The following is a 24,116-nucleotide window of genomic DNA, read 5'->3' as shown; positions in this document are numbered from 1 at the left end:
AAATAATAGTAGATACACGTGTGTGATTGACTAGGTGTGTAGATTCTTGATGGACATATGAATAAGTGGACACCCTGGAATAGCTCCTAGAAGGCTCCTGCCCCAGAGGAAGTTAGAGCCTGCATATGAATAACTCTGGGGTCTAATGTTAGGAAAATAACAATCAGATCAGTTCTGAATTCTCTCACTCCAACTGGAGGATCTGAGGGCCAGCATTAGGAAGAAGCATTTTCCCCACCCCACCTTGTTTTCCTCCTCATTTCAGAGAAAGGAATAGTTGTTGGAGAAGCGAACTGAATCAGAAACATTTCAACAAACCTCATGAAACATCTCCCATGGCCCTTTCCGTGAATTTCATATGATTTGCTGGAGAGAGGGCTGGGTTTGTTGGCCAGGAGACTAAGGTCCTAAACCCAAGCCCAACCCTGATTGGGGTTAATACGAAGATCTTACACCTTGTGCCTTGGATTTTCCACCTGTAAAATGGGAAGAATCTCTTTGCTTTATCATATTCTTAGGAGATGACATAGTGATGCCTCCAGGCTGCATTTTCTTTCTTTTTAATCAGTGAAAACAAACAGAAAAACCTTTGTGAGGCCAGAAGCAGTTGCCCTTTCATATAAAGGAAAAAGTACCATAAAATGAGGGGAAATTCTAAGCATCCTGAAAGCTTCCTTAAGGCAGGGCAGCAGCCAGAAGACCTGTTAGTGGAGTGAGCCCTTCCTCAAAAACCGTATCTCCATTCTCCCACAGGCCTGTTTTTCCTGTTAGTAATTATTATTCAACAGCGATGCCTCTTGTAACACTGGTCTTGGGCTCTGAGAACAAAGTTCTCCCACAGCTTGAACACCTCAGAGTGCTGGTGGGAGAAGCTACCTACCTCCCTCATTTCCGATGCCTCCATATTTTCTGTTAAAAGCAAAACCATCCCAGTGTTCACCTTTTTTAGGAGTCAGGGCTGGGAGCAGGTATTCTGCTTAAGTTTTATGTGGTGTCTTTATTTTCAGAAAACAAAATGTTGAACATAATCTTTATTTCAAGCTTCTATAGGCTTTTAATTGCTCTAGAAAAATCTTCCACTGGGGGGAGGGTAGCTCAGTGGTAGAGCATGCGCTTAGCATGCACAAGGTCCTGGGTTTGATCCCCAGTACTTCCACTAAAAGTAAAAAAAAAATACATACCTTAATAAACACAAATTAAGGTCATTAAAAAAGAATCTCCAACGGTTTCTTAGCAAAACAGGGTGCGTAGTAGCACATAACAGCTGAGCCTGATGTGGAAGAATTGCTTTCATTGAGTGGACCTGGTGAGAGAGTGGCACATGAAAGGCAGCTGGTCTCAGTTACAGGGTTGTGGCCATCTGTATAATGGGACCGGTACCTCACCTATCTGGTGCACTCACCACGATGAGGCTCCCAAGTACCCATGGAGGGCGATGGTCACTTCTGATGGATGCTGACCTCACAAAGGTTTCCAGGGGGAAAAACCCTGCAAGCATCATTTCAAGAATTCCAAAGCAGTTTCACAGTTCTGATTCTAGGAGAGGTTTGATCTGAAACGGGACTCGATCAGCACCTTCTCCTGCCTTTGTTCTATAGATGTTAGTAATTATCTTTTTGAAAAAAAAAAAAGAAGTGAGTTATAAACTGTATCTTAAGGATTTTAGTTTATTTTGAAGAATTTTTAATCAGCTGGTTTTTTTTTTTCACCCTAACCCTTCAGTAGTTTGCTTCAGGTCCCAATGACTAGGCAACATGGAGATAATGGTGAAATAGTCCAGCTTTTTGTAAGAGATGTTATTTGAGGGGGGGTTATGAATACATAATAAACTTAGGAATACATAAGTAGTTTTCTCTGAACCTACCTGACTTTTTGAACAGGAGAAAAGATGATTTTTAGGCATAATGGGGCACAAAGTAATGAATGACTGTCTCTAAAGATATTTTAAGTTTATTAACAAAACATAAATATCTTTAAGCAAAATGGATCGAGTTCTGAACCTTGATGCTTTCGGGCGTGCGTTATTATCAGGTGGCTTGTAAAGCACATGGTTAATCAGATCTGTTGTGTTTCCCGCAGAATTCCATCGAAAGGTGTGCATGGCTTCACATCCCCCTTGGGAGAGGGGACAGCAAAACAGAAACTTGATAGAAATACTAAGGAGGGGACGAGATAAAGCCACCGCGGCACCTGGGCCTCCTTCTTTTATTTCCTTCCTAACTCTGCCTCTTTGAGACGTTCTTTGAGAAGATGGGGTCATCACCCTGGGTCTCCCTGTGCCTTAGGATTTGGGGACGGGAGCGGCTTGGCACTTGGGGTTCCTTCCCCAAATCCTAGTGCTGACTCGCCCTGTCCCCAGCTCTCCAGGGAAGGCCTGGGAGGAGGCAGAATAGGGTGGGTGCTGAGAGAGTGCCTCCCCCTGTCCCCTGGGCCACCGGGGAAGGAGCCGCTTTCTGGAAAGGGGTGCAGGGAGGGGGCCAGGGAGTGGGAATCTGGAGCAGAGGGTGGAGGGACCAAGGGCAGTTACTGCCATTGTTTCCGCACAGACCAGGCTTGGAAGTTTGTTGTCCTGACTGTTGGCTTTTCCTCTTCAGATTTTGGCATCCGGTGACTGCGCTCGATACATTGACGGTTCACTCACATGACTATGATATGTGTGTGCACTTCTGGGGTGGTGACTAGGCAGTAAAGCGAAGGCAGACAACTAAGCAGCCAGTGCTAAGATAGGTGTTCTCCTGATAAACTGAGAGGAGCCTCACTGGCCAGAGCGTGGGGGTCATTTGCCCAAACTACTAGTCATTTTTGTTTGGTCTCTTAAAAGCAATCACTCGGAGGAGGGAATGGAGGCTTCAGTTCTGCTTTCTCCTCTCTCTGTGATGCTGGAAGCAAAGGATGGGAGGTGACTCCTCCTCTTCCTCTCCCTGCCCCGGAGCCGCAGCTTCGGTTTTTAGAGGCTAGGCCTGGTGCTACGCCCAGCGGTGGTATTTTAAAGTATGTCTCAGTCGTTTTTAGGATTATCGGTCATCGCTTGCAGGGTTCCTTTTCATTTTCAAGGGCATCCAGTATAAGTGTTTAGCTCCCTTTCAATAGCCTCCCTCCCTCACTCAGGCCCAGTCAGGAAGATTAATAATGTTAACTGATTTACTGGCGCTGCAAAAAAAGCATTAGTTAATTAGACTTTTACACCTCAGTCAGATAGCATTAGACACTCTTTGTGCAATTTAACTCAAGGATGTTAAAGACCTAAATCTTTGAGAAAAAAGAAAAGAAAGAGAAAGGACAGGCACTTTTCCAGTTTAAGCTGCATGTTGGTCCATGTTAATTAGGCATTTGTCCCTGAGTCTGGAGGTGATAGAAAATGCCAGTTACTGTGGTATTTAACTGACATCAAACTCCTGTCCAAATAATTCCATCGGGCCAGGCCTTCTCTCTTAATTGGTGGGAAGGAAAACTTCCGGCACACACCCAGAATAAGGAGGAAACTGTTATTTACATTTAACATTTAAAAATTTCATGCCGAAGGATCTGAAGAACGCTTGTATATATATATTTTTTATTAACCATCCAGTTGAGCTTTTTAAAAACAGTATCAACAGAATCTCCCCTCACACTTGAGCTTTGCCAAATGATTAGCTTTTATAAGTCTTTAATAAATGAAACTTTAGTAATTGTTGTTATCCAAGGTCGAAAAGTGGTTGGTGTTATTTAGGGCCTTTATAGATTCATATATCCGTTTGGCACTGTTTTTAAAAATTGGCATTTAATTTTCTAGCTTAAAGTAAGATTTCTTTATCAATACTAGTAATTCACAAGTGGGTTAAGGTACCAGGCAATATGCATATTTTAAAAGCAAATATTTAGTGGCATATTAAAAGAAAAGGACATGATGGTTTTGGAGGAGTAATGAGATGAAATGTGCTTTTTTTAATTTTAAAGATTTTAAGCAACTTCTTTGTAGTTCTTGGAGAAGGTAATTCTCAGTGACAGAGGGTAGTTTACCTTATTCATGAGGTATGTAAAACAATTCCAAAAAAAATGAAGAGATTTTTTTTTTCCTAACTAGGGATAGCCTTATTTGACTTTAAACCTTACTGGCTTTGTCTGTGGTCTCTAGCCAAAGGTTCACACTTTTGAGAGCACTTCATTTTCAGTACTGAACTACTTTTTCGTGCACTGAATGAATGCAATATGTTAACACTCCTCTATGTCGGCTGCTCCTTGGCCTGCCTGCCTGGTACTGGCTGAAAAGGTACCATTGTTTGTTCTGCAAACACTGGGTGATGTTTGTTTCCAAGGTGACTGGTTCTATTGCTGCCCTTTAAGCAAGGGGAGGGGGGATGGGAAGAGAGAAAGTTGGCTTTAAACACCTGAGAGCATCCTGTTCTGGATACAGTCTGTGTGTATGTGTGTAAGTTGAAATATTATTTTAACTGAGGTAATGGGAGAAAAAGGGATAGTGTGGAAATAGAGAAAGATAGCTTAACAGGAAGTTCTGATATAATGATATACTTAGAGGGAAGGTATGGTATAAGAAATGTTAGAATTAAAGATCTGATTTGACTGAAGTTGGCTGTTTTTACATTTGAAAAGTAAAGAGTCAAGGGAAGGAAGAGTATTTTAGATGGTATCCGGCGAAATGTTAAAAATTTATTTTTGTATGAAATATAGTTCTTCAGCTGTAACTCGTAAGCAGCTATTCAAATGAATAAATGTTGGAGAGTAAGTAGTGTCATTAAAATTGGTTACTGATCCGGTGGCTGGGCCTTCTGGAAAAAGTCGGAGAGAATGAGATACAAGGAGATTCATTTCTGTTTTAAGGTCTGAGAAGTTTAGAAAAACGTTGAACGAATTACTTGTGTCAAAAACATTCCAGAAAGATAACAAAAAAGATTAAAAGCATCTTTTGGTGATGTGTAACTGACTTTTTCATCAGTGAGAGGTTTCAAGTTCAGATTAGTAGGAAGAAAAGAAGATTCCTCCGTTCTTGGTCCTCTGCCTCCTTTTTCTTTTTTCTTTTTTAATAATTGTGCATGGATGCTGTTAACAGAACTTTGCCTTTTCACTCCTATCAGGTTTAGTACAGTTCATACGCAGGTTTCAGTAAACATTAACTACTTTTATCAGGGCTTGCAGTGTGTTGAATGGCTCGCAGAGAGAGTGTACTGCGAGAGACAGATGAAAATGAGAGAGAGTCCAAGGTCACATGGATGTTGCGTTTTTAAAAACTTGAGAATTTAGGGAGAGGACATGGCCTATCTTCAGTTATGTTGGCCTAAGAGAAAGCCACTCTGCCTGGCCTTTCTGTGTAGTGGGGTTAAAACAGATTTCTTCAGATGATCCCTTTGAATGGCGAGGCAAGTTGACTTTAAAACTTTTTAATTAAAGAAAAGGAAAAAAAAAACTCATGACTGCTTTCTAGAATGAAAGGTTCTCAAGGTCCCAGCAAAGAAGTACTGTAACATATATCGTGACGATTCAGAAGATCTCTTTGATTTCATAGGGATCTCCTCTTTTTCCCCTTCTCAGATTATTTGAGATTGCCCTCTGATCATAATTTCGTTTCCGGAGTTAGCAGTTAGGTCGTAAATCAAGGACTAGGAAGAAATGTTGCCGAATACAACGTGCTTGTCTGGGAAATCGTGTAATATTCTAAAACTTTCGCCTGTGTCTCCTTTCCGAAGATAGGAATGTGACTTGTGCTTCTCTGTAGGGAAAAGGATCTGCACGGTCGAAAAACTGCTGAGACAGTAGGAACTGGCCTCTTCCTGCCGTTCCCTGAGTGGGGCTGCCCTTGGGCATCGGCGGCAGGCCGAGGCGCGCGCCGCCCCCGAGGGTCGTGTCCCTCCCAGAGGCACCGAATCCCGGCTGTCAGGATGGATTTCGGGCCGGGCTCCCCGCGGCCGGGCCGGGAGGGGCCCGGGAGGGCGCGGCGGCAGGGGCCGGCCCTCCTCGGGCCGCGGAACCTTCGGGCACAGGGGCGCCGTCTGAGCAGGAGGGCTGTCGCACAGCAGCGAGCGTGGCGGCCGTCGTCCTGGGAATCGCCCGTTGCCCGTCCCGTCCCGGCGGCCCCTGGGAAGCGGGCGGACGACGGCCGGGCGGCGGGCGGCGGGGTCGCAGGGCGCTGGTCCAGCCCGGGCCTCCCCGCCGCCCGCCCACCTCGGCGCCCGCGCGGGGCCGCCCCGTGAGCGGCCGGCCGGGCCGTCAGTCAGGGCGGCGGGCGCCGATTGGCCGGCCGGCCGGCGGGGGCGGGGCTCTGGCCGCCTTCCCGTGGGCCGCGCCGGCGTCGCTTCCACGAAGACCTTGACGCGCTCGCCTCAGCCCGCGGCGGCCGGGCGGCAATTCGTGAACAGCCGGAGGCCTTGGAGCAGCCCGTTCAGTAACTGAGCTCGTGTTTTAGAAATGGATTCCCTTCAGGGAGATGAGAAAATGTGCGCATCCTGAGTGAAGTTTTCCAACTCTTTTCTTTTTTTTTTTTTTTGTGTGGGTGGCTAATTTGAGGCCATTTGGCCTGTGACCACTGTAAAATTTTGAGAAGTTTTGCATAGGCGTGAGCGTGCCCACTCGTGTTGTGTAGTCATTGCCCAGGATGAGTCCATGTTAAAAGGTTTGGTTTACCTGAAGGCTGTTGTAATGAGAACAGCATGTGTCTGTAAGTGTCCGAAAAGCCCTTGGTGGGATGAGGGGGAGGAGGACGAGGAGAAGGGCGAAGACCAGAGGGAGGAGTGGACCAGGAGGAACATGAGGAGGAGGAGGACGAGGACCCGGAGGACAGGACCAGGAAGGGGTGCAGACATCCGTACGGGCGAACCCCGGTGAGGGAAAGGAGTGAGTGGAGGAGGGGCAGGGGCAGCTTCTGTGCGACAGGACGCCAGGCGCCCAGCGAGAAGCAGGGCAGCGTGGTTGTCTGTCCTTCTCTGTTGAGTGTTGGCCACCTGTTGTCTCTCTGATGGGACCCGCCTTCTGCAAACGGAGGCTGAGGGGGCAGCACAGAACCAAACAAGCCACCGTGGCCTCAGATTTTGAATCCCCCTCTTCCCAGGAGTGCTGGCGGCCACCCCAGGCACCTGTCTCCAGACCCCTCCAGGGTCCATGTGGTCCTAGTAGTGATGAGCCCAGTGAGCTGGGGCTCTGTCTCCGTGTTCTGTGCCGGCCCCCCACCAGGGAGGACAGCAGGGCGTGTGGGAGTGCTCGGACTTGCTCCTGGGGGCTGAAGCCTGCCTGCCACCAGTTGCCCTGACGAGTGTTCCCTGCAGGCTCTGTGCTGAGCTGGCACAGTGGGCGTGTGTGCACGTGTGTCATTGGTGATGGGAGCAGTGCTGGAGGTGGCCAGCTCACCCACCCAGGGCGCTGCCACCAACACCCAGGATTCCTCATCCCCCTGCCATGAACAACTTAGTACCCAGAACACTTCCAGTGAGCCCTCTGCTCTGTGACTTGTCTCATATTTGGTGTGCCTTCTTCGGTGATAGCTCTTCACTGGGCCCCACCATCCAAAACAGATTCCTAAAACCAGGGGATTCAGATTCAGTAGGCCTGTTGCAAGGCTGGGGCTTGTTCATTTGAAAAAGCATCCCCGGGTAATTCTAATGAAGACGCCTCATAATAAGCTTTCAAAATTGCATTTATAAAAAGGTTATTTGTACATTTATGTCTGGTGAAACAATTGAATATATTTGAGCCACTGGAATTTTTTTTTAATAGAGTTAGGAAATGACACGTAAACCTTGAAATTCTCCCATCTGATGCTTGCTTGTTGCAATCCTGAGTTTCCTATTAAGCGAGGCATTGTGGTACCTGTGCTAGACCCCTGATAGGCCGTCTGCACTGGCAGGTGTAAATGCCACTAATTAATTTTTTAAGGAGTTGGCGCTCTGACAATTATCAGGGATGCTGAGTAGCTGGTACCAGATGTTTCTTTTGTTAAGGCTGTGGAGAGGTAATGTCACAGGCAGTGAAGCTGCGGATGTTTAATCCCTTGGTCTGAGGCTATGGATTTGGGGGTGCTGAATATTTTCTTTAAGAAAGGTTGGGGAGGGTGTCCGTTCTCTTTTCTACTCGGCCTCTCCCCATCCCCCACTGCTCTTGCGGTATTATCTTATGTAGAGGCGTTTACTCAATTATCATCGGGCCCAGCTCTTGTTAGAAGAGGGTAAATGGTACTTGGGCCTCTTTATCTAGACCCTGTTGCTCACCATTTTGCCACAGCTGAAGGGACAGCCTGTGCCTCTTAACTTGAATTCAGTCTTTTTTTCACTCCTTTACTGTGAAACAACAGGAAAGTCGGCCGCTCATCATTTCGTGTGCAGACTTTACAGCCTCTGAACAGCCTCTGCTTTTGCAGTTTATGAATGCACCATTTGTTGTTCTGAGCACAACTGTTAGATGCCACTGGCCTTGTAGCCCACTCTGCCTGTGACCAGAGTGCATCACTGTGGTCTTTTTTTCCCCCTTTCTTTCCCTTTTTTTTTTTTTTTTTTTGTTTCTGCGTAGGCCAGATTTTTGCTTTAAATACCACCATTTTGTCCACACTACAGTTTCCTTTACCCAGCTTACATTTTTCAAATGTAAGTTTCAGAAATAAGGTTTAATTTGCTCAAACTGTTAGTATAGGGATTCTGAATAAGTGTTAAGTGTTTTACTTAATTGAAGGAGATTATTTTTGTGGCCTGGTTTTACATACATGCCTTTTTTTTTTTAACAACCTCAACCATGGAACTGAAATTTTATTTTAAATTGCATTGAAGTTAGAAAGTTGTTTTTTTCCCTAGATAGTTATATTTCCTAAGCTTTACACAGAATTTCTTTGTCATCAAGTAGTGTCTTCAGTTTAGATTTTAAGGGAAGCTGTTAAAAGCAGACTGTACCAGGTGGTTTTAAGGGAGCTGTTTCTAGAGTATTTGAATATTATCATTACAAATTACTGTTTAATCATTCTTTTCTCTTAAAACAGAGTTCTATCCAAAAATAATACCATTAATGTTAAAATTTCACTTCTGTTTTGTTTCTCTCTCCTATGCATTCTTTGGTCCTGTAATTATGTATGTGTTATATATACATACATTGGCATCCTTCCTCCTTTGCATTTTATTTAGTTGTATTTTAGGTAAAAGAGTACATTAACATATTTTTCTGCTCTGCTTTACATATTCACCAACTGGACCAGATTGTTCTAATTGCTTTTAGGCCTTGCTCTGGTTAAGGAGACACATTTCTGTTAGAACAGCAGTAAACATCCTACATCAACCAACTCTGCACACCTTGGCATCCTGGAGCTTCCAAAAATGAAACAGTCGCTTGCTGAAAATGAAGAAACTTTCTGTAGCTGAATTTTATAGTAGATATTTAGGTTGCGAGGATTTTATTCAGTTCTCTTTCAAAGAGGATATGGAGGCCCGGGTTACACTTGCATTTTTCTTAAAATTGAGACATACAGTTATGTTGAAGGAAGAAGGTGTAATTGTTTGTGAGATTCATGCTTTCCTTCTCATCTCATCATCTGGGTGGTGGGGAGAGATGTCTTTTTTTAAAGATTGCTTCCCACCACCTGAAGGGTCTTTAGTCAACATAAAGCCGCTACAGACAAGTTAAGGGGCAAGAGAACCCAGGTTTTGGGGCTTCGAAGAACAGTTATCCCCACCTGGAGTCTGCTCCTAACTTCCAGAACACGTTTTCCTTACTCGGCCCAGTGTTTTCATGCTTGGTTTTGATCTGCACCTTTAAGCTAGGTAAACTCTCATTGGACTTTTCTCCTTTTACCATGGTTTCTTGACTACTCTTCTCATGTGATTAATAGGTATGTTGCTTAAAATGGCAACTGAAACATCACCAGGTATTTTCTCCAGGTAGAAACTGCTTTTCCTGTGTCAAAACAACCAATGTGGCTTAGTTGATGCTTCTGTTGCTAAGCAGGTAAATTTCTGGTCTGCAGGCTGTATGTTAACCCCATAAATGCCTAATGTCAAGCCAAAAACAACAAGAAGAAAAACCAATCTTTGTTTCCTTCTTACACAGTGCTTTGTCCCAGTGCCTGAAAACTGGGCCTAGCTCAACCTCACCTCCACTAAGCTGCTTGTGAGCCCTAACCTTGGTTTCCATATTTTCGAGGTGAGGAGAGTTAGGAGATGGAGAGGGTTGGGAAGTTGGTAGAGAAGACGGCTCCCGGCACTGGCAGTGAAGGTCTCACACTGTGAGATACAAATTATGGGTTTGAGTCCAGTCAGGAATGGGTTTGGCCTTTTTCTTTGGGACTTTTTCTCTGTAAGGCTGCCTTAAATTGCGGCTTGGCTATGGGGGAAAGAAGAAGAAAGAAAAAGGTTGCTGTGTGCATCCATTTGCCAGAAAGGAGTTAACAACACACCGCAGAACAGGTTGAGCAAGACTGTTAAAGCCAGTGATGAAGCCTTCCCCCTTCTGTCTCTCTCTCTCTCTTCCTCTCCTGCCTCCTCTGTTCCCAGGACTTTCAGACATCTTCAGATTATTCCCTGCTCCGCCGCCCCCTCCCCACTTCAGTGTCTGGCTTTCCCCCTAGCGGGTAGGACATTTGATGTGATGAAAATACTTTGCGGCAATGAGGAGCCTGTGCGAGAGGCCTCAGCCTTGCCAGCTGTTTCTGGAGAGATCGATGTCTGTGTGCCCTTCGTCATGTAACATAGGCCCCATTCAGCAGAGACATTCTTGAGCGCGCGTTTAGGCCTCTGTGGGGCTGCGCGGTGGGCAGCCTGTGGGGGGAGTGGGCGGCGGCGGGCGGGGGAGGCGAGGTCGGGACGGGGACGAGGAGGGCGGCGAGGGGGAGCCCCCACGCCCGGAGTGCCCGTGAGTCATGAGCTGTTGCTTCTTGAAGCATCTGAAGTTTGTGTGGACTCAGGGGCTCTCTTGTGGCCGTAAGTGCGGAGAAACCGAGCTCCTGGCAAAGCCAGCTCTGGTCTGACACGAGTGCCGCGTGGTGTTTGCGTCTCATCCCCGTAAACACACCATATATAGTCACGCCGCGCTCGCTATAGCACCCGCCGCAGGGGAGCGGCCCGCGACGCACGGCCCGCGCTCAGGCCGGCTCGGGCTATTTCTGGTGCCGCCGCCGCCGCCGCCGGCTTTTTTCTCTTATGGACGGAGGGGGAGGGGGCTTTTTTCCTTTCCATCTTCACACTCTTTGAAACATGTTTCTGGTCCTCGTGTGTCTGGCTCTGTGAAAACTCAAGAAACCGTATTGTCACGTGAGGAGAAGCTGGATTCTCTTTGTACATCTGTTTTAGAATAAAACCCCTGTTTTCCTTAGTATCTCTCACACCACACACGTTTCGCATTTTATGGTCCCCAGTCTTCAGCTGCTTGTTTTTGGAGCGTCCTTTAACGCCGTGAAGGGGAGCTGTCCCCCAGCAACGTGTTGTTGGCGCCGGCGGAGAAGCTGGGTTCACGGTCCCCGGCTCCTCTCCGCACCCTCCTGCGTTTGCAGCTCTGCACCTTGGCTGTGCCCGAGCAGGGCGCCCGCTCTCCGCCGGGCTGGCGGCAGCTGCGTCGCGCTTGGCGGGGCTGGGTCTGTGGAGCAGAGAGGAGCCGGCAATAAGAAAGAAATGCAGTTGGCTTTTTTTTCCCTTCTCCCAAGGATACCTAGGATACAGCACTTCAGCTTGGGGTGAGCAGCGGGAGGCATTTGTGGTTCGGATAAGAGACTTCTTCCTCTCTCTCTTATTTTCTTTTCCTTCCTTCCCCCCTCCGTGCAAAGGCTACTGCTTTTCTTCTCAAGACAAATGTATCGATAAGACTTGAAGAAAAGGTGGTTTGCAAGTCTGGGATGTTCGGGTTTTATGTAGAGACAAGATGGGCACTTTCTTTGCCTTGTTTTCTTTCATTGGCCTCGTCAGAGTGAATTATATCTGACTGTGTGACAGTTAATTGTACCAACCTTCCCGTTTCTTAAGCTGATAAGCCCCTTTCTGTCTGCCTCCATCAAGCCTCTTTGTTTGAGAAGTTCCTAATGCAGTAGAAGAACAAAGTGACAGTTTTCTTATTTACTGAAGTCTCTAAAGCACAATTCATTATACTCTTCATTGTATCTTTTTTAGAACTATACTTCTTTAACTTACATATGAATTGTTCCAAGTAGTACAGAGTTAAAACTTCCTTAAAAATAATCAGTGAGTCCAGAAAAAAAGTTTTTTTTTTAATTTTTTTAGGCTATGTGTTTTCACTTCAAGCTCTCAACAGTGCTTGGTAGATACTGTTCAGAGTAAGACGCGGGGCACTGCCAGAGCACCAGTTACCAGTTATGGAAACAGCAGTTGCTTAGCTAGTATTCAGTTGACTCAAAAGTAATATATCACTTATGTAGAGGTCACTTATTTGGCATTCGTAGGTCCAGAATATTTAGCATGTGAGTGAGGAGGAACCAGCGGGGTGTGGGGTTGGGGGCAGGGGTATGCAGAATAAAGCTTTCAAGAGCCTGGCAGGTATAGGAAGTCCTGGTACTGATACTCCTCCCCTTGATTCATGACGGTCCTTTGAGGCCCATACTTCAGCACTACTTATTCTCACTGGAGCAAGGGCCCTGACCACCTTGCCTTCCATTTTCCACTCAACAAAAAATTAGAGGCCAGAATTGGTGGTTTGCGAAGAAAAGCCAAAAAGAAGGAGACACACTGGGAGCAGCAAAAAAAGAATGTCAGGGGATGAGACAGGAGAATTTAGACAGCACGGCTGGTTACCACTGGGGGACACTGGGCCAAGTGACCAGGGGAGCCAGCTATCTTATTTCTTACAACTGCATGTATCCCTGCGTGCTGTCAGTAAAAACCTCAGTTAAAAAAAAAAGCATGGCTGACTGAGGCCGTGTGGTACAGGAGCAAAACTGAAGTAGGAGGGATGTTACCCTAGTTCCCGAGGGCAGTTTGGGTAATAGTTGTTCATTGTAGTGATCCTGAGTCATCACCCAAAAAGTTCGGGTTAATCATACGTTGATTCACCATGCTCTGCTTAAGGAGATGGGGAAGTTTGAGAGCTACTTGAGAGTGATTTACACCCAGGAGTTGTATGTATGGAAAATTAATTTCTGATACTCCCCCCCCCCCACAGCTCTCCTCAGTGATGTCCAGCTGCTTTATAGTTAACATGAAGTGTTAGAATAAATCTTCCAGTGTGTTTAGATATATACTAACATTATTCATTTTGCCCAGATATGAAGGAAAAAAAAGAAGTGGTTCATTAGCAGATTCAAATGATATCCAAATACCATTATTAGGTTGCTTATCTGTATTCCAAATGTGAATTGTTCTTTCATATTTTTAATTGAAATAATCCATGAAACATCATGGATTTTTTTTTGTAAACCAGAGGATAGAGAAGACTCTCTTTGGTGGGTACCAGAGAAGTCACAGATGCCCTGGGAGACGCAGTCTCTATAGAAAAGGAGCTCCAAGCTTTAAAGAACACCTCGGACAACTTAAATACTTACAAAATTTTAATTGTAAGCCATCAAATGACAAATGGAAGGAAGGAGTGATTTTTTTTTCCCCCTGGTCCCAACTATAGGGTTATTCTAAGAACCACAGAATTTAGAGCTGGAAGGGACTTTAAAGGTCATTTGCCTGTTTTTATGAGTTTGCCTTTATTTTACTTAGTATTCTTCCCCAGTTCGCGTCTGTGCCCAGAATGGACCATGTCACCTGGAGTAGTGCTCATGTGGCTTCTTTGGCAGGACTAATCCTAACTTGAAAAATGAAAGGTGCTCACTTGGCAGAGATGATTATATTTGGGGGGTTTATTTGTTAATTTTATTCTCAATAGATCCATTTACAGATGGAGACCTCTGCGGCACTCCATGGTGGTACATCTAAAATCTCTCTTGGCATCATTATCTATTTTTGGACATTTTCATGGAAATCCTGTGGTTGAAAACTCCATGGCTAATACCTGCTCATAGTTCTCAAGCATTTTGAGTTTACTGCTTAAGTATGGAGCATTGTGGGCCTAGATTTCAATAATCATATTCATAGATACATTTTAAATACTTATCTGTTAGCTTCTAATGGTATTAAATGAAGTCTTTTGTTCACTTAGATTGTTGTAATGCATAGTTAACAAATAAAACGGTGTAGAGTTCTGCTCCTGAATCAAATAGGTTTTGTGTTTTGTGTTGTGGTTTTGGGTTTTGTTTTGTTTTGTGGGATTTTTTGGGGTTTTTTTTTTTCAACTAAGAGAAATTGTTCCCTTTGAAAATGTAATTAAGTTTTGAAATTTGTTCTTCTGGGTATGCATGGAAACTATCCCTCCTGCTTGCCATCCTGAAGGTGGAAAGCATTCTCTTACGGTTAAGACATTTGTCTCTGTCAGGGAAGGGAAATATGTATGAATTGCATATAAGAAATAAGAGTTAGTTCTCTGGATGTTAGATTCTCACAGCAGATGGAAAAGTAATAAAAACCATTACTTCCCAGGAAGCAAGGAGCAGGTCTTCATGCTGGCTTTTTGGGGTGTGGACAGAGCAGAGAGGGCTTGCAGGAGGGGAGGGATGTGGGTGAGGGTGGAAGGGCTTGTGTCTCCTGTGAAACAGCTCCTTGCGCTGGCTCAGTTGAGATAGTGTGCTTCAGCATCCACTGGGTAGGCCGGCCTCAAGGACACCTGTTGAGAGGTTGGGATGGTGGGGCTAGAGGTGCAGGGACGGAAGCATCCGGGCATGGACTTGAACAGCTGCTGGCTGCCTGGAGCTCAGCCTCCAGGAATCACAGGCGTAGAGAACTCAGGTGGGGGTCTGGAGGCCGGCCGTGGAGAGGGAAGGGAGCATGCATTCAGTCAATACGCTGCCCCCAGAGCACTTTAAAGGCACTGTGGAAATTTGCGGGTCAGTTATTAGCATCTCAGTCCCTAACGTTCATTGTTTGTTTAAATGCTTTATCCCCTTCACATAACCCTAATCTTTTATTTAAAGTAAGTGCTATGGATCTTCTTTAAAAGCTGGCTAAAATGGCTTTTACTGGACATTGCCTTATTTATAAGGGGGGAGTTGAGAACTGCAGAGAAGAATTTGGTCAATTGATTTAAGGTTGTTGGAGGTTTGAAGTGTTACTTGATTGCTGGTCTTATCCAGGATTTTGAGATTTCAAGGAAAAGTGGACAATGCTTGCTTGTATCCGAGGGATTTCTGCAGTCATATGATGTGTAGACCAGCCCCGGGGGCAGCAGGCGCAGGCAATCTCTGTGCCGAGGCGTCCATGGAGAGAAGGAGCCTCGGAGTGCGTGGGATGTGCTGGCTTGGGAGTCATTTAGCCGAGAACTGGTTTTGGTCATAGCCTTAGGTCTGCATAAAAGTTGCACATCACAGGGACGTGACATTTGTATGGCCTGAGATTTATTACTTGGGTGCAAGTTGGAGGAGGCAGCAGAGTGAGTGTGAGGCGAGTGGCCGCAGGCCCTGCTCCTAGCCAGGGCCGGCGGGGCTGGCAGGGGAACGGGGAGAACCGGCCTGTTACGCCCTCACATAAATCCAGGACACGTGGACAGTGTGTAGAAAGAAGTCTACAACCACAAGCCTCTTTGGGCATAAGTAATGGAATGGGGCTTTTGGCTACATAAAGCATCGTGTTTATAAACTCCCGGGACTTCTTACAGCTTGATTCTTTCATTATGAACATGATTATGGAAGAAATAAACTGAGCAAGTTAGACTCCAGAAATCATATGAGATCGCTTTTCCATGGCTTTCATTTTCTAAATGTGGATGTTCCCATCATGTCTCTCTGGCAGATGTACACAGGGTGACTCTGATGTGCAGATACATTATGAGCGAGGGTTATACAATCAACTTGCTAAATAAGAAGGAGTTTTCAGGGGCCTTACAGGAGAGTACTAGCAGGATGCGATGCCGAGTTTCTTTAGCTCTGTGATTAGTAATAGATCCTCCTATTATCTGATTGCACATTATTCCTGTTATCCCTGGTCCTAAGAGAAGGTCCCCCAGTGTTAGCTCCTTAACAAAAAGTAAAGAAATAATTCTGTTTTAGGATATACATGGACACTTTATTGGGTTCTCCAGTGTTTTCACGGTAGTATGGCATAAGATTTTTAAAAAATAGGTATGTTTAGATTTTCCTGTTTTTACTTTTTTAAGTGACTTTTTCATGTCTCCTGAAAGAAATGAAAAAGAAAATCTCACCAATAAAACCCAGCAGTTGCTAAATAGCTATAAAACATACTAGAGAAATTAGTATTGGGGCCTTTTGATTGTTTTCAACTCTGATTTTACAGCTGAGTTATAATATGTGACCAAATGCATTATATGAGTGTTTACCTTTTTTTTTCTTTTTGGCTACGTGGAAGCACCTCAAGAGGTGGAGTGTGACACACCCAGAGCATGAGGTGCTCAAGGGCCGAGGAGCTTGGGGACGCCAGGGCAGCAGGGTCCTTCCCCTCCAGCGTAGCTTCACCAGTGCCAATTGGGGAAGAGAGAGCCACTGAGCCCCTTTGGAGATGAATTTTTAAGTGTGTGTGTATGTGTTCATGTTCACAGGGGGATTGTTTGCCTGCCCTCTGTAGAAAGGGCTAGGGAGAATTCTAGCAAGAAATTACCCCACCTTTGAGATTTGTTGTAAATCCCACTCAGCTGAAATCCTCATAGAGGGGGCCCTCCAGAGAAGTGCTGTTTGCGCCACAGACCAAGAGGGACCTGTGTGATTCTGTTACATATTTTAAAACTCTCTCTCCCCAGTTCTTTTAATTTTGTGCATTTCATTAATTTTCTACTTTGAGTTGTTGAGTTGTTCTAGATTACATTTTGTTTTGGCTGTGTGTGTGCTGGGTTGGTGGTAATTTTTAATGAGAGGAGTATCTTTAGTATGTTTAATTCCACAGTCTGGAAAGTAGTATACTGTGGACAGTTCATTACCTGCATGTTAAATTGCAGATTTTCCTAGGCTGACTAGAAATCATGATTTTTTTAAGAGTAGTTTTGTGTTAAATGGTGATGTTTTTACATATTTGTGCAAAATAGCATATCAATTTGCACATGATTTAATAAGTAAAATTGAAACCCTTTCCTTCTGGCCAGCCTTTTAGAGTCAAGGGATTCTGGTTTTGTGTGTGTGTGTGTGCGCGCGCGCACGTGTATACACATGCACACCCGCTTTGTTTCATGAGGCTTTTGATCCAAGTCGTTCAGTGTATTTACTTTTCACATCTTCAGTACTTCTGAGCATATTTAGCATTCTAAATTATTGGCAACTGTTACATAATCATGTTGCAGTGAAGAATTTTTATATCTGGTGAAAAACAGACCCAAAATGGGAGGATTAAAAAAAAAAACTCATGTATTTGATGAACTGAATGAGAGTAGGGTAGAAATCCTAGCTGATTTTGTTATAAAATACCTCACATCTGTGTTTGATAGGTGGACTTAAGACTGAGGTGAAGGTCCTTCCTGTGACGATGGCAGGAATTGTTTTAGTGGAGTTAAGCTAAGCTATGCTGAAGTATCAAACAGACTTCAAAATCTCAGTGGCTCAGCTCATAAATTGTCGTTGCTTTTCCTGTGGAATCCGCGGCGGGTCCAGCAGCTCAGCTCGCTAGGATAGCTTCCTTCCAAGCAGCCACCCAGCATCCAGGCTACTCTCCTCTGATAGCCACCCCTGCCCCCACACAGGCTTCCAGGTTGCCGAGGCGAGGAGAGGGCCGGCAGGCCACACAGCAGCTTTTAAAAGCTTCAGCTTGGAAGGGGCGTGTGTCATGTTTGCTCGGGCCCATTGGCCAGACCGTGTCACGTGACCTGCCGCATGCGGAGGCCCAGGCGGTATGGAAGAACAGGTGGATGTCCCCTGAGCAGTCAACGGCTCTGCCACTCTCCTTACTTCATCTCTCTCAGGCCCAGTGCAGATGAATAGACTCAGTACAGCCTAGGCCTGAAGCATCGAACCCAAGGAGTTAACTGGTCCTAGAGCAGTGGTTCTCAAAGTGTGCGCACCCGACCAGCGCCCCCTGGGACTTGCTAGAAACGCAAATTCTTAGGCCCCACCCCAGACCACCTGAGTCAGAGACTGGAGGGGGCGCCCAGAAATCTGCTGCAGTACGCTCTCTGGAGGCTCGCTGAAGTTGGAGGGCGACGGCCCTCGATGAGCGGAGTGTCTTGGGCACCCGTCGAACTGGTAGTGAATCGGCGCTGCGGCGTCGGCCGGCGCCTGCTGCTATGCGCTCGCAGCGCGCGTCCGCTGGGTGGGCGCCCGTGCCCTGCGTGCCCGGCTGCGTCTGGGCGCTCGCTCCGCAGACGGAAGTCCTCTGTTTCTCACAACAGCCGCTCGAAGTAGGGCCTGCCGTTGTCTCCTTCTCACAGATGAGGAAACCGAGGCAGAGAGCGGTTCTGTCACGAAGGGCGGTGCCACCACCGCTGGCACGTGGAGGAGGCGGGCTGTGAACCCGGGCGGCGTGGCGCCCGCGTCCACTCCTTACCTGCCGGGCGATCCTGCCAGCTGGCCCCGCGGGCCCAGCCTGCTGTGGGCTTTCACTTGTTCTTGAATGGAGACAGCCTGCCAGAAGCAGCAGGAAGTGTGGTGTGTGGTGGCATTTCCCGTCGCCAGCCCGGCCCCCTCGCCGCAGCTCCACTGTTGGTGGTTTGCGTGTGTGCTGGGGGGCCGACAGCCTCGGCCAGCCCCGCGGCGCCCGGCGAGGCGGCAGCGGCCCGGCCACTTAGTCCCGAGCCGTCCACGGGGCGGGCTGTCGGAAGTGCCTGCTCAGAGTGAGGCAGTTGGGTTACACCCGGGAGCATCTTCTTCAGTTAACCTGCGTGTAACTGTGAGAGAAGCCCTGCTCTCACCCCGTTCCCTTCTGATCCTTCTCCAGTTTTCGTCTTCCATCATCTCTGCTCTCTCCGAGATGCCCATCTGAGGCCTGATTCCACAGGGTGGTCTGAGGTCAAGCTTTCTGAGCTTGGATAGAGAGAATATGCTTTTTTCTTCCAAGAAAATTGATAAGAGGGTTCTCCTTCCACTTGGGAAAATCAGATCAAGTTAGATGCGATCGAACCTTCTGAATTTTGAGATGATTGAAAAGGATTTTCCAAATGGCACTGAGAGCTGGTTTTCAAGCAGTTCCGTTTCCTTGCATCCTTCACAAATTTTTAACGATTAACTGCATTTTCTTTCTTCCAGGTGGGTCTGTTGTGTGTTGTCGCTTAGGTGTGCTCTGGTGGCCCCTGCATCCCCATGCCTACTTTGTCTCTTGTGCTCAGCAGCCTAGAACTGAGCCGGGTCCTGGGCAGCCCTGTGCAGGATGGTACCAGCCGACTGTAGGTAGAGGATAAAGACAGCAGCTCCCTTTCCGGCTTTCACGTTGGCTGGAGCAGCTGCGGGGCTTTGTATAGCTCTGAACAGCACATTTCATCCCAGAATTGCCGACATTTTTAGTTTTCTGCAAGCCAGAGCTTAACCATGGGGTTTTCACATTCAGACTGTCTGGAGTTTTCCTGTGAGAAGCAGTTGCTTGTCTAGTTCAGTAATTTAAAGAGAGCAGAGATGGGGTGGGGGAGGGAGGAGACCATTTGTATATGTTTCTTTAAAGACCCTGGTCCTTCCTTTCCCTTCATCACTCCATTTGCCTTTATCACTTTAAACGATTTAATGTGTTTAGGTACTCTAACAGAGGTGTAGATAATTGAAGTAAATCTTGAGTCAGATCTAAACAAAAGAAGAAAGAACTGACCTAAAAAGGAGCAACTGAACTCCCACTAATTGAATCACCGAGCCCTGCGGGCCGAGTTGCCGGGACCAGCTGACCCCGGGAGAAGGCGGGAAGCTCATGCTCGGCGGGCCGTGTGCCCTGTAAGAACAATTCCTGGGTCCCGTGCGGGTTCCCGGCTGCGTTCCACACCCGGGCGCATCTGGGTTAGAGCTGCAAAGTTCAGCCTGGGGAACGAAAACCTGTGAAAGCCATTTTGAGTGGGTTGGGTGTTTAGAAAATTTTCTCTCCTCTTGGAGACCTGGTGCCCTTGGTGTTTGCAGATAGAATCCACTTGTTTACTGTTGAGGAGAGCAGCTACGTGTGTGAATTGGGCATCTGTTGGAAGAAACATAACAGGCTTGCCTCAAATAGCAGGAATAAAAGATGCAACCATTTGAAATAACACGGTTTTCCTCCCTTCTCCTCAGCCAGCCATCCAGAGTAGGAAACAGGAAGCCAGACTCACCCTGAGTAGGAGGAGAGGGTTCCAGGGGGCCGCCCATTCCTGTTCCCCAGCACCTGGAGATCACGTGGCTGTGAATTCCTTAGCTGACTAAGGGCCCCCCTCTTCTGCCACTGGGCTCCTTCCCACAGGCCCCCTGGGGTCCTTTGCTCCTGAAGCCATCAGTTCCCCTTTTCTCTTCCTCCTCCTCACAGCATATGACCCACTGCCTGTTTTCTGGAGATTACTAATCAGTAGGTTCGTTGAGTGCCCACTGTGTACTCAGGATGAAGGCCATCCAGCTGAAGGTGTGCCTGCCCTAGAGCTCCGCCTCAGGTGTTTCCTTCACTCTTACATCTTTCCAGACTCAGAAGGGTTATGCCCCTCCGTTGCTTATGCTTTCGCAGTTACTCTCGTCCTTCCTGGGGACCTCTTTCCTACCAGAGCTTGTTCCTGTGTCTGTGGCTCAAAGTGGGTGTTCTTCACGTTCTGCTCTGGGCCGTCTCATCTCTGAGTCTCAGCTCACCAGGCTCAGCCATTCCCCCCACTGGGAGGGGTCAGTTTCCCCCTGCACTAACTAGCCCCCATTTCTCACCGGTACCCTAACCCCAAGCACCAAGACCTTCCCGTCTCATTCTACTCCATTTCTTCAGTTGCCAAGCATCTGAAAAATATTTTAGTTCAACCCCCTCAATAGTTGAAAACTTCTTCCCATCACTGTGCTGGGGAAGTGGAGCTTGTGGCAAGAGAGACTTCCTCCGTAGCTCCCTGTGCTCTTAGCAGGATCATCCGGCCTGCTTCCAGGCCTCTGCAGTTCTTTGAAAGGCATTCAGGTTTATCTTTGCCTCTCTTTTCCCTTTGTTCCCATTTCTAGTCTGGTCTTCCTCCCCTGAGGTCCCATTCCGTGTTCAGACAGGTTTTCTCAAAACTCTGACATCATCTTCTCACGCCCGCACCAAGCCGACACCCCTACGCCCCATCCCAGCCCTCCCGACTCCGCGTGACTGCCCCGCGCGCCCTCTGTAAGCAGAACCTGGCTCCAGGGCTTCTCGTGGTCCTTTCTGGGATGTTCCTTCCATCCTCTCTTCCACCTCTGATACCCCTTCTGTCCATGCCAGTGTTTTTTCTGGACTTAAAATCGGTATTGCATAGACAGCACTTAATTCTCTTACCTTCTCATGTTTTCTTTTTCCTTCTCACCTGATGGTGAGCTCCTGGAATACCTCTTGCCCCCACCCCCGCCAGCCCCGTCCCCCATTCTCGTAGCAGAGGGATTGTTACTAATTGGAATGTTTAAGGGCCCTAGGTGGAGTATTATCTCTCCTTCAACCCCCACCCCACCCCCACCTTTTGAAGGGAGATCGCAGGTCCCATTTGTTTATTTTTTCAGACAGATTTTTTTTTTGACCTTTAACAGCTTGAAGGCCAGAAGAAATTGGTTAGTTTTCACCTTCAAAGGACACATTGAAGGCCAGCAGCCCCTCCCTCAACACCTTTTAATCAGTCTTTTCCTCCTCCCCTGGTTGTGACTCTTGAATTTTATAGTTTATATAATCCTCCCTTTTATGGCCAATGTATTTTATTTATACATTTAAATTTAAGTGCAAACTATTCAGTGCATAGAGGGACTCGGTTTTAATTCTTGGTTTCTATTTAAAAGGCTCACTAATGCCTCCATTACCTTTTGTTGATTGCAAAACAAACATCCTCTCCAAGACCACCCCCTGTTCTGGGACCACTTCGAGATTCCCGGGAACTGCTAGTACTCAGGCCACATTTACATCCACATGTGGATCTTGCAGAAGACCTCCTTCGTGCCTTTGGTGGCCTAGAGATGGTGGTGATATGCGCTCAGATGTAACCTGATAGCATCCAGAAACTAACTTGGTTCCATCAGTTATCTCTGGAGTAACAGAGGGACAGAACAAAACCACGTAAACACAGGACACAGTCATCTTCCCCCATGCCCCTTCTGTAGGTGGAATTCTGTGCCAACGTTGTGCCTGTTTATAGCGCACATTGGGAGCTTGTTGAGGGCATTGGTTTCACTAACTTTTTGAGTTATTGCCATGAATCAGACACTGAAGTGAATTACATGGTTAATCTCATCTTCACAAGAGAAAGGAAGATTTGAAAATCTATTCAAATTTATTGACTCCTCCCGCCAATGAATACAAAATAAATGTTACAGTTTCAAGGGTATGAATCTTGTGCTTGTCTGTAGAGCAGGACTTATCAGCCTGAGCATATCACCCCTAATTCATGACCCAAAATAGGCATGTATTTATAGGATGAACTGAAAAACCCACTGTGTGCCAGGCACTGGGCTGTGACTAAAGATACATATATTTCATAAAGGAGGGAGGGAGGGAACAGTTTCACATCTTAAGAAGGAATGCCGTTTGATTACTTTCTTTCTTGTGTCTTTTTTTAAAAAAAAAACCTTGAAATTACAAAAATCAAATTTACGGTGATGTTAAATTATACTTTCATTTTTAAAGACTCACTGTATTCCCATGGCACTTACTTCAGGTTGCCTCTTCCAGACTTTAAATAGGTTGTAACATAGAATGCTTAAACGTATTAACTTGTTTTTTTAACCTTGGTCTAGCTTGTAAACATTTTCCCATGTTTTCACACGTTGACCTTCAGGTGTGAGGTGGGACCAGGCCCTAGCAGGTTTTGGGCAGATGGGGCAGGGTGCTGGTGACTCACCGGGAAGAAGTCCGCCTCGCTCAGCAGACATCCCGCTTGTTTGATGGGTTATGTCCCTTCATACAGACTCTGTGAAATCCTGGAAAGAATGGGGAATCATAGCAAAATGAGTTACTTCTGGGCTCAGCTGATCGTCCCCCCGTGCCTGCAGGGAAAGCCGTGCTGGATCCGCTTTGTTCCTGACCTAGGGCTTGAAGACCCCAGGAAGCCAGTAAATTAAGGACTACAGTCCAGTAACTCAGAGTTACTGAAGGAAAAACACATAGTCCTGCACTGTCTAATACAACAGCCTGCTAGCCATATGTGGCTATTTGAATTTAAATTTAACTTACATAAAAATTTAAAATGTCGTTCCTTGGTCACATCAGCCTCATGTCAAGTGCTCAGCAGCCACGCGTGGCTTGAACCTGCCAGACTGGACAGCACAGATTCTTCTCACCGTTGCAGAAGTTTCAGCTGGACAGCACTGCTCTGGACCACATTGACTCAATAAAATGCTTAACCAGCATCTAACATGTTCGTTCTATAGGCGGGGCTCTTTGAAAGAGAGAGAAGGATGGATTTTGTTTTTCTCTTGTTTCGTATTTGGTAAGGTTTTGTGTGTAACATGTAGGTTAAGGCTTTTGAAGCGCTTCCCCCGCATCAGCGATCAATTTGACGATGAGTACGTACATTTGTATGGCTGCATATGTTATGTATTCTGTTTGACCACAAATGTTTCGTCTTCCTGTGCCCAGCAGCCCCCACCCTCCCCCCCGGCCCTCTTTTCCCACCTCCTCCAGAACCTTCTCCCTTTTCCCATCTGCTCCTTCCTGGCTAGGGACAGTCTTTGGTTTTCTTTTAAACAGAACTCCTTGCTTACTCCTGCTACTCAGTAACCAGTCCCTTCCTGCTGTATCTCTTTGTTCCCTCCTGTACTGGGAATTTTTCCTGCATCGTGGCTGACTGCCTTGTGGCCCACTCTGATGCCAGTGCGGGAAGCCCAGCGCCTCCCTGACGTTTGCCCTCACTCCTCTCAGCCAGGTTGGTCCCTCGCCGATGTTTTCCTGACCCCTGGGCTCCTCCTGTCTGTCCCTCCTACTGGGGTGATGTGCCTCTAATTGTCAATTTTTTAAACTGTTGCCAAGAGTTTTTTAAAATATGCTTATGATTATTTCATCCCAGAGTTTTTTTTTTTTTTTAAGGGAGGTTGGGGCTTCCGTGGGTTCCCACAGTGCAGGGTAGAGTTCGTCCCTGTGAGGTAGAGCCTCAACCCCAGCCTCACTCTGCCG

General features: G+C 46.6%; 1 protein-coding gene across 8 annotated transcripts in view; it reads left to right on the top strand.

Annotated features, from left to right (window-relative positions):
- RREB1 (ras responsive element binding protein 1) overlaps nucleotides 1-24,116 on the top strand; it is a 122,523-nt gene that overhangs the window by 21,171 nt on the left and 77,236 nt on the right. Inside the window, exon 1 of one of the 8 annotated variants that reach the window (XM_072945721.1) lies at nucleotides 4,342-4,408. The exons of 6 other annotated variants lie outside the window; for them this stretch is intronic. The gene's annotated coding sequence lies outside the window, so the exon portion shown is untranslated. Of the gene's footprint in view, nucleotides 1-4,341; nucleotides 4,409-6,292; nucleotides 6,429-24,116 lie in introns of those variants that run through there. One more of the 8 variants, XM_072945722.1, reaches the window with a different exon arrangement.

This window comes from Vicugna pacos, chromosome 20 (assembly GCF_048564905.1).
Source record: "Vicugna pacos chromosome 20, VicPac4, whole genome shotgun sequence".
Lineage (NCBI taxonomy): Eukaryota > Metazoa > Chordata > Mammalia > Artiodactyla > Camelidae > Vicugna > Vicugna pacos.
The sequence above is the reverse complement of the archived record's forward strand: the minus strand, read 5'-3'. Positions and strand labels throughout refer to the sequence as shown.